The sequence below is a fragment of the Manacus vitellinus genome, unplaced genomic scaffold, assembly GCF_001715985.3.
Source record: "Manacus vitellinus isolate BGI_N305 unplaced genomic scaffold, ASM171598v3 scaffold_22_pilon, whole genome shotgun sequence".
NCBI lineage: Eukaryota > Metazoa > Chordata > Aves > Passeriformes > Pipridae > Manacus > Manacus vitellinus.
In genome coordinates, this window is record NW_021939632.1 from 14072864 (window position 1) to 14084940 (window position 12077).

The window sequence follows — 12077 nt, forward strand, 5'->3', positions numbered from 1 at the left end:
AGGGGCTTTCCTACATCATGCTGGCTGCTGTTTTGCTTTGGAAGGAATAGAAACATCAACATGCCTTCTAATTTCCTCTGCTCTGGTTCTGTTTAATATAATTAGCTTACTAAGCAGTAAGACAGTCAAGGTCATTAGCATCAACTCCATTCTTTGTCTTGACATGTTAGCTACCCACTTTTCCTTCAAAATTATCCTTAAAAATCCAGTTAATTTTTAAAGTTTAGTAACTATAGGAACACATTCAGATTTGTGTTTTTCTCCTTGACTTCTGCATTGTGTTCTGTTTGAGTCCGGGGAGGCTCAGGTGTCAACTGCTTTTGTGCAAGATATTGTTCTCTCGGAGACCTGTGATACTGTTCCTTGTGTGTAAAGTGGAAAATATGGGATAGGTTCTTAAAAAAGTTCAGAGGAATGGGAATGATTGGCTCTGACTCCTGGAGCCTCACTGACCGAGGTGAATGAACAATTAAGTAATGGCAATATATAAGAAACACCTGGAAATGAACAGCTGTGTAATTTGGCCCTTTGTTGTGTCAAACAAGGGTGAGATTAGTTAGTAATTTGTATGAAAGTAAGCACCACAGTGCCCAGTCTTAGCTACATGGTGGTTTGATCGCAGGAGTAACCAGGCTTTTTCCACCTAATTTCCCTTACTGATCCCTGCAATTGCACTCAACTTTTTGTGGAAAGGATGTTTTCAAGCAGAGTTTTCTTTCTGAATATACTTTTCACTGCTTTTTCTTTCACAACCTGAAAACAAAGAAAAAATGCCAGTTAGGACTTGTCAAATACCTCTTCCATTCTGTCAGATGTTTTATGGAATGAACTTTCTACGTAACTGCATTAATTTTCATTATAAACACAGCAGTTGTGTTTATCTGGGAAATACTGTGGTTTAAAATGACTCATGTATACCTTACAGAACTATTCCACAGTAAACATATATTTTGTGTATAAGAGAAGTCCCAAAGGCAAAATTCTTCAGCTCTACTTCAATGTATGGCTAGAATTTCAGACAGATTGTCTATTTCAAAATCTAAACAAATCATTTGAGGCCTCTACATTTTTAGAATACTTCTTTTTTGATAACAACCACCTTGTAATGAAGTCTCTGAACTCTTTAGCATCATCTGTTCCGTGTAAGGTAGAAATGAACACCTCAAAGTAATTTTATTTATTTATTTCTAGATTTTTTATCTATTTTTTCTACCAATAATAGTAGAAACATTTACATCTTCTATATTATGGATATTTTCTGAAAAACGCCATGTTTATTTAATTAAACTGAGAAATTCCTTGGCTTTGTATACTAGAGGACAAAAGGATAAATTACATGCTTTCTAATTTTGAGGGTATTTGGCATAGTGCTGTCTGTATGCTGTGAATTAAAGAATGCCTGCTTGTTTTTTAAGTACAGGTACGCTATGTAGTTATTTAGGAAAAAAAATTTAAAAAAAGTCAGTCTAAATTGGAAGCTTGGAGTGTGGTGTTTTTTGAAACTGCTTTCAGTTGATGCTTAATAGTATTATAGTTGCCACAAGTAAGGTCTAAATCTGTCTATCTTACTTTGTTACTCACTTCTGGTAGAGAATTCCAGAGTACCTATAGCTTTATATTTATGGATGCCTTTTTTTTTGATGTCTGAGGCTTTTACTCTTTATTATGAGAGCTTATATTGTCTTGCATTGTAAACTCTGGTGACTGTTGTTAATCTGTGCAAAACACTGATTTTGCAACAAATGATCATTTTGCACACGCAGGAAACGCAACCAGACTCTTGATAACTATCTTCTTACTTTTTTTGCCCCGTGACAAATACAGTGCAGATTTACAGCACTATTTTGCTGACTGATGAAAGCAAATGTTTTCCTGGGAATTGCATTTTTTCATGTCCTTGCAGCTGCTGTCCATGTTCTTTAACCTCTTTTTAAAAGGTAACACTTCATCTTCATTAGATAAATTATATAATCTGTAAAGCTCCAGAGTTGGGACCACATGCAACTGTGCTGAACTTCTGCAGTACTTTTCACCTAGAGCAAGGTCAAGGCTAGGATTTCTGCAAGAGCTTTAGCACGATGCTTAAGAAGGCTTTTCTAAAAACTGTGATGGGAATCTCTCTAGGAATTGCAATGTGAGTGAGGAATAGACAGGCTAGAAATAAATAAGTAGATGTCCATACATATGCTTACACAGCTAATGGTTGAACAAAGAAAATTGATAACAAATGATTTAGAGAGAAAGCATATAGTTGTAATTTGCTGTGACATTTCAGGCATAAATGCAGAAATGGGGACAATGTAATAGAAATCTGAAGGTCCTTTGATCCCATTTCCTTTAATCTTTTAAGGTTACCTCCTTGTCTTGCAAAAGCTGAGAGGAGCACTCCTGTTGTGAAGGAACTGCTGCTGACACTGAAGGATGATGTTGAGTGGTGAGAGGAGAGGGCTGTTCTCTACCCTTGGCCTGGGCAGTGTCTGGTTGATCACTGCTGAGATGCCTTAAGTTGAGATGTCAGTGAATCTCTTGCAAGGAAAAGATAGGAATGACTGACTATTCACCTGTTCCTAATGCATGTTCCAAGCAGCAGCTGATGGAAGCTCCAGATTCTTGCAATGCTTTCTTGCTATGACAGTTAATTTTTCCCTATGAATTATGTAGGGAGATGTAACTTTGATTTCCCCCTGATGCTGTATCTATTTTTTAGTAGAACAGTTTTCAGTCTCAGCTTTTTGCATAAAAAAAAAAAAATTACTGGAATATTTGGATCAAACTGCTTTTCAGTCTCCCCAGACATCCTCTAATTTTATTCCAGCAGTAGCAAGAGGAAATATTCTCTTTTTCTTCTTCACAGATTTACAGAATGCAGATATGTGATATTGAGTTACAACAGTCTGACTCCAACATTGCTGATAGTTTGGTACAATTAAGTCAGGCCTAATCTTAAAATAGGCCAAAATCCTAAATAAATACAGCATTAGGATTGCAGTGAATAATTCCTGCTTTTTGAAAACAGTAATTGAATGCGCAGATATTAAAGGCAAACCACAGGAGGCCCAGTACATAAGATTTCTAATCTACTTAACAGGATCATTTTATATGGCTAGATTCAATTAAAAAGATAAATGCATTCAGTTTTCTCACAGGAGAACCTGTACATACTTTGTATTCAATCTAACTCATAGGGTGTAATTTTAAGCATTCACTGTGTCAGTGATTTGAGTTTTTTTGACCCTCCCAAAAATGAATTTATTGCATTAATAGGGCTCTGGAAGACTTGGCAAATCCTGCAAGGCAATTTGATTTTTGTCACTCTAAGGTGTCTGCCCACCTCTTTCTTTCCATTCTCTGACAGGGCCAAAGGGAAATGTGTACTTCTGCCTCCCATCTCTCATCCCCAGACTCCTGCACTCGCTTAAGCTGCTGGTGAAGGGCTGCAAGGGTGGGTTTAGTGATGTCCTGAAAGAGCAGCTGCTGGAAGGCACTCAGAGCTCATCTGTCAAAATCCAGAAATTTGTAGGGAATATTTGCGTGTTGTGACCTGTCTCTGAGAAATGGCAGTTGGGTTAGATTTGAGGAAAGGAGGTGGTAAGAAGATCCCCAAAACTCTCATAAAGAATTAGACTGTAGGTTGTTTGTCGGTTTGGGTTGATGCTCTGGCCTAAACTGGAAACTTGTTTGCAAAGTTTCTGTATGATTACCCACTGGCCTATAATGTATGAGCAGAGTGAGACCACGTTATTAAGTCATCCAGGACTGCAAATACGATGGCACTGAGGAACTATTTAACATGATGGTATTACTAGACAGTAGCTTTGTCTGACCTGTTTATTAGGATTGAGTCAAGTGATATTATATTGCTAAAGCCAGAAAGTAAATGACTGAACAAAATTTCCTAAGATGGTTCTAGCTTATGCCAGAAACTAACCATATACTCTGATTTATTACTTTATTTTCTATCAGCATAGAAAAAACTGACTATAAAAGTTTGCTGTAAATCTCAGCTTAAATTCTGTGCATGGTTTATAAAGGTCATTGTGCCCAAGGCTCCTTATTTTCCACTTAATCAACTACCACTTCCATGGCCCCCGTTGCATTTCAGCAAACATCCTTTCAGTATGATGTGACACACCCAGTGAATTTGCACAATGTGTGCTTGAAGGAAGCCCTGATCTTTTTACATGTGAGGACAATGATTCAAGTGTTTAAAATTATCTGAATGTTCTGCATATCAATTCAGCATTGTTGTCATGCCTGAGTCTTTCTAAATGTGAAATTAGTAGATTTAGAACCCAGAGCTCCCCTGGAGTGTCCCCATAGATAGATTGTAGGTCACAATAACATGAGACAACCTAATTACCATAGCCATTGAAGGGACTGAATGCACAGTAGGCACTGGATTATGAATGCTCAGTTCCAAGGAATCCATTCCCTAAATGGTTGCTGCTGGGTCCTTCATAGGCATTTTTATCTGTTTAGTCACAAATTTGTTCTACAACCATTGTGACAATATTATTACGTAAAAATATCTACAGTGGTGTAAAAAATTCATCAGCAAATACAAAATGCAAATGGCATAATTTTTTTTTTCCTTTTAATGCTGAATTGGGGTGGGGGTGGGGGCTGGGGAATCTGCTGATTCTAGTTTCAATTGTCATGCATGACTTCTCTGTCCCTTTTACATTTGTTTTTGTTTTTCTATATCACATTGCAAATGTGGGGATGGCCTGAGTCTGAAGCTCAGGAAAACTTGAGAGCTTAGATTTTAACTGTATAGCTGAAGATTTTTTTTTGTCTTTGTCTTTTTTTTATTTTAATTTTTTTTTCCCTGTAATGATAGTAGCCACAACACTGTTTCCATCATCAAAAAAGAAAAAAACTACTAGAAAGATCCTACTTCAAACTGGGGGACAGGCACCTTTTGTCTTCAAAAAGAGTACCCAGGTTCAGTTAGAGAACTGGAGTTCAATGCAGCTGGTCTCCAGAAATGTTGTTATGTTCTGTATTTATGGTCTACATTACTCATTTCTAAAACTGGTCATAGCAACCATCTTACTGTCCAACAATAACTGATGTTGCAGTGCTCATTTTTCTCTTTATTTTAAAGTTTAAACATTTAGAAACTCATGGGCAGGTTCTGCATGGCAGCACCCAGGTCAGCTGGTCCATGTCCTTTCTGCAGTATGGTTTGCTCTTGTCATAACATGAGCATGAATGCGAGCACTTGCATCTCAGATTCAGAAGGACCAATTCATCTTATATCATCTGGGAGGAGAGTTAAGTGAAAGGAGAGTAGAGCAGGTTTTTGTGTCACTGTATTGTGTGTGCATCACTAGAAAATCGTCCCATGTAGATGATGCCCTACTGTGTCTAAGTAAATCTCCATCCACACTTACCCCCCTGTAGCTCTTGGGACTGAGCTGGGCAGATCTGGCAGTAAGCTCTTGATAAAAAAACTTGATACCTTGAAACTTTTCATCTTAAATTGGTTTTGTTTCAGAAGTGACTGAGACAAGAAGATGGAAATGCTAATTTTGTTTTGTCATCTACCACTTTGACCATTTTAAATACTGTGCTGAAATAGTTATGCAGGGATTGGTGTAAGCACTTGCATTTTTGTGCTCACAAAATAGCAACAACTCTGAATGACATAATTTGGTTCCAAATATCACAGTTCAGGGTTGTACCTGGGTTCAACTTCTACAGGACAAGGGCAGCCTACCTACAGTTACCAAATGGAAACTATTTCCACTTTGTATTTAGTTCACAGTTTGGAAGCAAAAGTTGTACCCAGAAGTTAAATGAATTGCTAGCATCACACTTCTGCTAGCTCTCCAAATAATTTTTATGGCAAAGCTTAGAGAATTTTAAAGGATGGCTTGCACCAACTCTGAAAGAATTGACCTAAGAGAAACATCTGGGGTTTTTTGTTTGGGTTTTTTTTTGTTTTGTTCGATTTGTTGTGGGGTTTTTTTTTTTAATATAATTTTGCTTTTAGAAAACCACATCTTAGTAAATTAAATAATCTACTCTTAAAGCAGTAAAAATATTTTTAGTGCTGTTTTTTTAAATAATAATCTGATTTATTATTTAGTAATATTTGAACTTAATCACCATTTTGGTGAGGTCACAATCTTCACATTTGTGATATTGTTGCAGTAAGAAGGCTGGGAGGGTATTGGGGGCAGAGAATGAAGTAAGAATATTTTTGTCTTGAAGTCATCAGTTCAGGTCCTGCCTGGGCCAAGTGGCATTGCCCCCATATCAGTGGGTGAGGGCCTGAGCTGGTTTTCTGCAGGCTCTGCAAAACAAGATGGGCCACCCCCTGCTCAGCACTTGGGATAAAGCTGTCATTATTTGATGGATATTTAGTGGCACTTTGTGAAATGAAATGGAGGCCTGTGTGGCTGTAGTCTTTGCTTTCACTGTGTGTTAACCATGGGGTGAGTAATTGAATGCTCATCCATGTGTGATCATCTGCACTGCCACAAGCTCATTATCAGCATTAGTGTGCTGAAGTCACCCGAGGCTCCATAATGATGTTGTATGTGGCCACTGCAAGAAGTGCTGCTGTCTTTGTCTTTGTCCCAAGACAACAGCCAGCAATTCCCAGTAGCTGTTGGAAAATCTCAGTTTATAGAATTATTACAATTCTTTTCTGCTGCAAGCTAGAATCTAAAATCTGCCAAGAAATTTGTATTGCTTGCATGCCTGCTGGTCAGATGCTGTGGCTGTTGTTTTATTTTATTTAGGGTGAGGGCTGGGTGCAGCTGGCTAAGCATTGTATACGATGAGACTACAGAGAAAGAACAGAGGAATAAAAACCAGAATACTTCATGTGATATCTCAAGTCTGTGGAAGAACGGTGTTTGGGGCTTCATGTTGTGTCATTACATCAGTAGGTTCCTGGTTATTCCATTTCTGCTTCATTTTTTTCAGGGTTTTCCCTGAAGCTTCAAGAGCTGTATCTGCTTTGTCCCATGATACTAGCAAAGGTGTGTAAATGGGTGAACACACCTATCAACCGTGAAAACCAGTAGTGAGGACAAAAAGGATGTGGTAAAGTGTGGGGCTGCCATGGGGAGAGGCAGCCTCTCCCACCTCTGTGAGGACAGGATGTGTAGAAGGTACTCTTTGGAGTTAAGAAAAACTTTTACTGACATTTTCCATCACATTCTGGATCTCTACAGAACCCAGTCATACTTACTGATGCACTACGCTGGGACATCAATGATTTCTGAGAAGAGATTTACTGACTCACTTCACTGAACGATTTCTTGAATATCCTTGTTGTGTCACCCCATGATACTATGTTGGAGATCCTGTGACAGTTCCTGCACCACCAGTTTCCTGCCAGTGCCCTTTTTGTCCTTGTGGCCCAAGCCACTCCTTAAAAAAGGCTATTCAGCTCTCCTGAAGCACCCATAAACATACCCTGCTAAATGCTGTGGGAGAGGAAGGAGAGACTTCACAGCTGGAGTGAGAATTGGAAATTCAAGACTTGTCCTCTTCTGCTGTCCAGGAGAGCACTGACCACTGAAAGTAGATTGATCAGTGTCAAAGATGAATGAGAGGATTGAGAAGACAGAGCAACTTTTTTCTACATATTTACACATTTATTTGGAAAGGAGGGGAAATGTTATCAACTATTTCAGGCATTTTTTTTGGGTAAATGACAAAGCATTTTGGTATGCAGGAAACAACTGCTTCCCCTCTAGAGTTTTTTGGCACTTGAAAGGAAACAAGCCAACTCCAAACCTCTAAAGAGGAGAGCAGTTACAAAGACTGATTATTCTCCCTGTAAAGCTTTTTAGGAGTTTCTCTTGCATCAGACAGAATGATGATTCTTCTACACCCCAGTAATACCATTGTGTTTCATTTGGAAGAGTTTACCTGTATGCAGCAATGGACAGTACTGGAGTTTTATAAAATTCATATCTGCTACCAAGGACATTATATGTGGAATATTCCATGTAAGTCAGTCCCCAAAATAGTTAATAAAGTGCCAAAATAATAAAGAATGTTTACTGCAGAATTTCATGAGGAGACTTGAAATTCCACTTATGCTGAAGAAAACAGGGAAATGTCATCAGTTTTTAGAATGTTGTTCTGTTTTAGAAACAAGAGTCTTTTCTTCTAAATCCTTATTATGTTGAGGGGTTTGGTTGTTTGTCTGTTGGTTTACAAGGACATTTGCCTTAGATGCATGTTTAGTGCATATGTAGTATGATGATTTTGGTTATGTGTGTGTTCTCACAGCCAGACAGACTGTTGTATCCATGCAAACCTTTCCTGACCTCAGAGATGGTCTGGGCAAACTTAGGGAGGAGGTCTTCTGTTGTGTGCTTTGTAAGTCAGGGACTTCTCTAATGCAGAAAAGGGGGGTCAGAATATCAAATATGAAGTTGTATTTATTGAGTGGGACTGGAGGACAGACAGAGATGCAAAAACCTTAGGGATTAATGGGTAAGGTACTGCTGTGCAAGTGCAATTTCTTTCATGTGTTACAGGATGGCTTGAATAGCAAGAAAATTCACTTTGTTAAATCCTCATACTTGCTAATTCCACATCTTGCTGTGGTTGTAACACAGACCTTGCTAAGTCAGCTGGAATTTTATGCCTGGATGGGGGAGCTCCTGTGCTGGAATGGGGGGTCGGATGGATGACCAGAAATAGGCCAGTTGGAAGGCCGAGTTTGGCCATTTAAAGAAGTCAAAGCAGAGGCATTTGGTTTCGCTCCTGTATTTATTAATAGCTGGCTGGTGCTGTGCAGCACATTCGACAGTGCAGCCCAGGGTCGATAGGGATTGCCTGCATGCTTTTACCAGCTGTCAGTGTGGCAACTGTGAGGTCCCAGCTGCAGCACCAACTTCGTCTCCAGGAGCCAGCAGGTTCTCCCTCCCCAGCTGGTGTAGCTGGAGGGAGTTAGAGAGGAGCAGTTCCTCTGCTCAGAAGAGACTGCTGTGGCCTCTTAGCCACAAATGGAACACCTAGCAATGAGGAGAGGAATTGAGAAATAGCAACTCTTACCTGGCTTTCATTTTAAGGAAATATATATAAATATAAATATATAATAAATATATATATTATTATATATATATATTATATATATATAAATATATATATGGGTGGACAAAAGAAAGATAGTGGCATAAACCAAAGTCTCAACTGAAAATGCTTTAAAGTCCTAATTTCTGGTTTCCTGCTCATTACCCTGGCCAGAAGCTACATCCTACAGTTGCAGTGGCACTTTCACAAGAACCACAAAAGGTGACAACAGAGTGGTAGTGTTGTGCTGGCTGAGGTGTACACATGTGGTGACACTGAGCACCTGCTTTGCATAGTTTCCCACCAGATTCCTGTGTTCTGGGAAAGAGCAGGGGAAGGGAAGGGAGGTGCAACTGAATATTTTCTGTGTTAATATGTGTACCACTCAAGAGATATGATGGACACTGGGCAGGAACTGAGATTGCGATTGCATCATTCAGCACGTCAAACTGTTTCTCTGAAAAGGGTGTTTTGGACTATGTTGTCCAAAAGCCAGGAATTGTCAGGCATCCACAGGCCTTGTCTGAGAACTCTGCAGATTTCATTTTGAATATCTTTGTTTTAAATAAGAAAGTGAGTAAATTTCTATATTTAGAAGATTACTAGGCCCTCAGTTTTCCCATCTATTTATTCATATGTCTAATTATATTCCAATGATTGCTTCCTTTACAAATATTGAAAGTACTCATGTAATAAAGTCATCATATGTGCATCTTCAAGAGTAGGGCTTTAATATCACTAAATGGTTTATTTGTCTTCCCAACTGTTCCCTCATATTCAAGCTAAATAACATGAAAGAGTAGAAAAAGTAAAGTACTCAAGATACTAAGTTTTATAACAACAAGCGTGCCAGTTACTGCTTTATAAAGAGAAAAAGGAAAGGAGGGGGGAATACGAATAAGAGGGAAACGTAGCTGATGATTCAAAATGCTGTAACCTTAGTGCTGTCACTGCCACCGTTTCATTTGTTCCAAATGTGCCTTTTCTGATTTTGACAAATGAAATATTGAAACAGTTTTAGAAAAACAGGGTGGCTGTATTTTCCCTTTAAAGAAAAGATGTCTTATTTTTTTAGAAGTTTTACAACTGCAGTTTTCAAGAAAATAAATTACTTACAGCAACTAGTGAAAAAGGGCTTTTTAAAGCAGTACTTTCTGTTGCCTCTGTCCTAACTAATCTTTCTTGTTATTCTTTAGAAACATACAAGTATTCTCTCTGTTTAGATACACTTTTATTTCCACTAGTAATTTGTGAAAAAATCTTCAGGTTTCCTACAGTTAAAATCTACTTTCTTAACTACAAATTTTAAAATAAAGTTTTTATAGATTTTTTCAATCCCTTTGAATAATGAACTTCCATTCTTCATAATGTATTATTGAGTGTTACGAAGTTTAAAAGGGTCAGATGTGCAGTGTATGGAAAAGCAGTAAGCTTCAAGTAAGTGGAGCAGCTGTGCTGCTTTAAGTACAAATTCATTTTGTTGGATGTGATTTCTGAATGTTATGGATTAGACGAAAAGTTATGTTGGATAGTATGGATTAGAATGAGAAGTGTGTTGACTACTAGATAATGCCATAGTGGAACTTCGACACTTAAGTGCCATCCTTTTTGGTGCAAGGGAAACACCTGCCTAGTCTTAGAAAAAGCACAGAGCCCCACCTGCTTATGTAGAGATTAACTGTCTGTGCTGAGAACCCCGTTCTGCTGTGGTGACAGAGGTTGATCCATTGGAAGGTTATTGCTCAGCCAGGAGACTGCAATCATCTACAAAGTTTGTAAGTATGATAATGTGGAGCTGACAAGAATTTTATAGTCATGAATGTGCATTCATATAAATAACACCTAAGGTTATGTCTCTCTAAGGCATGTGGAGACAAGGCACACAAATATTTAGGTGTTGGCTTACTGTAGTCATGCAACTTCTTTAACATGAAAGACACCTCTTCTCATAAAATATTTTAGAAGTGCTTTTGTTCTGAGTTGCTGTGTGAATAAGAAAAAAACCAACTAAGTACACAGGGGTAGTCCAAGTTCTCATTATGAAATAAGAAATGAGAAGACAGTACAACTGAGCTATGAAAAACCATGAAGAATTCAGAAAATTGGTGTTGCTTGAAAAATGACTTGTTTTTACTGATGCCATTGTTGGAAGATGAACATGGGCCCAAGGAAATTAGAGATTTTAATGGAGTCTTGCTTTCTAAGAGGATTTTCATGCTGCCAGTTGAATTGTAACAATTAGCCAGTTGCTACCAGCAGCCTGCTTCAAAAGAGTAGATGCATTTGGCATTATTTATACTAGGCAGACTTACAGTCTTCTGTTAATCTGAGGGGTGAAGAGGAAGAGATATTTGTAACCTTCTGAAGGGCAGACGTGATTTCTGGGTTCATGATGCTTCTTCAGTTCCTGAGATCACAGCTTGGTAAGACTGAGGATAAGGAACAGATAGCAACTAGCCTTTTTTAGGCTCTGGTTTGGCAATTACACATGTTCTAACAGCACTTAAGTGCATAATTATGAGCATGGAAATAAAGATTCTGTGTGTTTATGTGTGTTCATTCTATTTGCTTAGTACATCATCAGTTGATTCAGTATTTTCTTAATTGTTAGTTTTATATGGATTTACTACTGTTCTTGAGATCTGAATGAGTGCATGTACGAAATTTCTGAACTCCCCCGAATGGAGTTTTAACTGTCATTTATGATGGTACCAGAGGAATAAAGGGGAGTACAGTTGAGAAAGTTTGAAATAGGGTACTTGGGAGATTTACAGAAACTGAGTTGAATTCTCAGCCAGGAACATGATAGGAATTGTAATGAGAACAGTATTAGTGAATACATGGAAAATGTGGAGTTTGCAAAGGGACATCAAGCCTCTTGGAATTCTTTCAATGAGCCTGTAGATAAAAAGATGAGTCAGTTGTCACAACCTCCTTGGATTTTTCACGTTGCTTTGAGCCCTCGAGAACTGAAACTGGTATGCAATAAAGAGAAGATCCTTCTGTAGATTATGAGATGGCTGAAGAAA

General features: G+C 38.3%; 1 long non-coding RNA gene across 1 annotated transcript in view; it reads left to right on the top strand.

Annotated features, from left to right (window-relative positions):
* Positions 1–3547, top strand: part of LOC108640187 — a 64485-nt gene extending 60938 nt beyond the window's left edge. The window contains exon 4 of the long non-coding RNA XR_003915796.1: positions 3356–3547. This is a non-coding gene — a long non-coding RNA (uncharacterized LOC108640187). The remainder of the gene's footprint in view (positions 1–3355) is intronic.
* The last annotated feature ends 8530 nt before the right edge of the window (positions 3548–12077 follow it).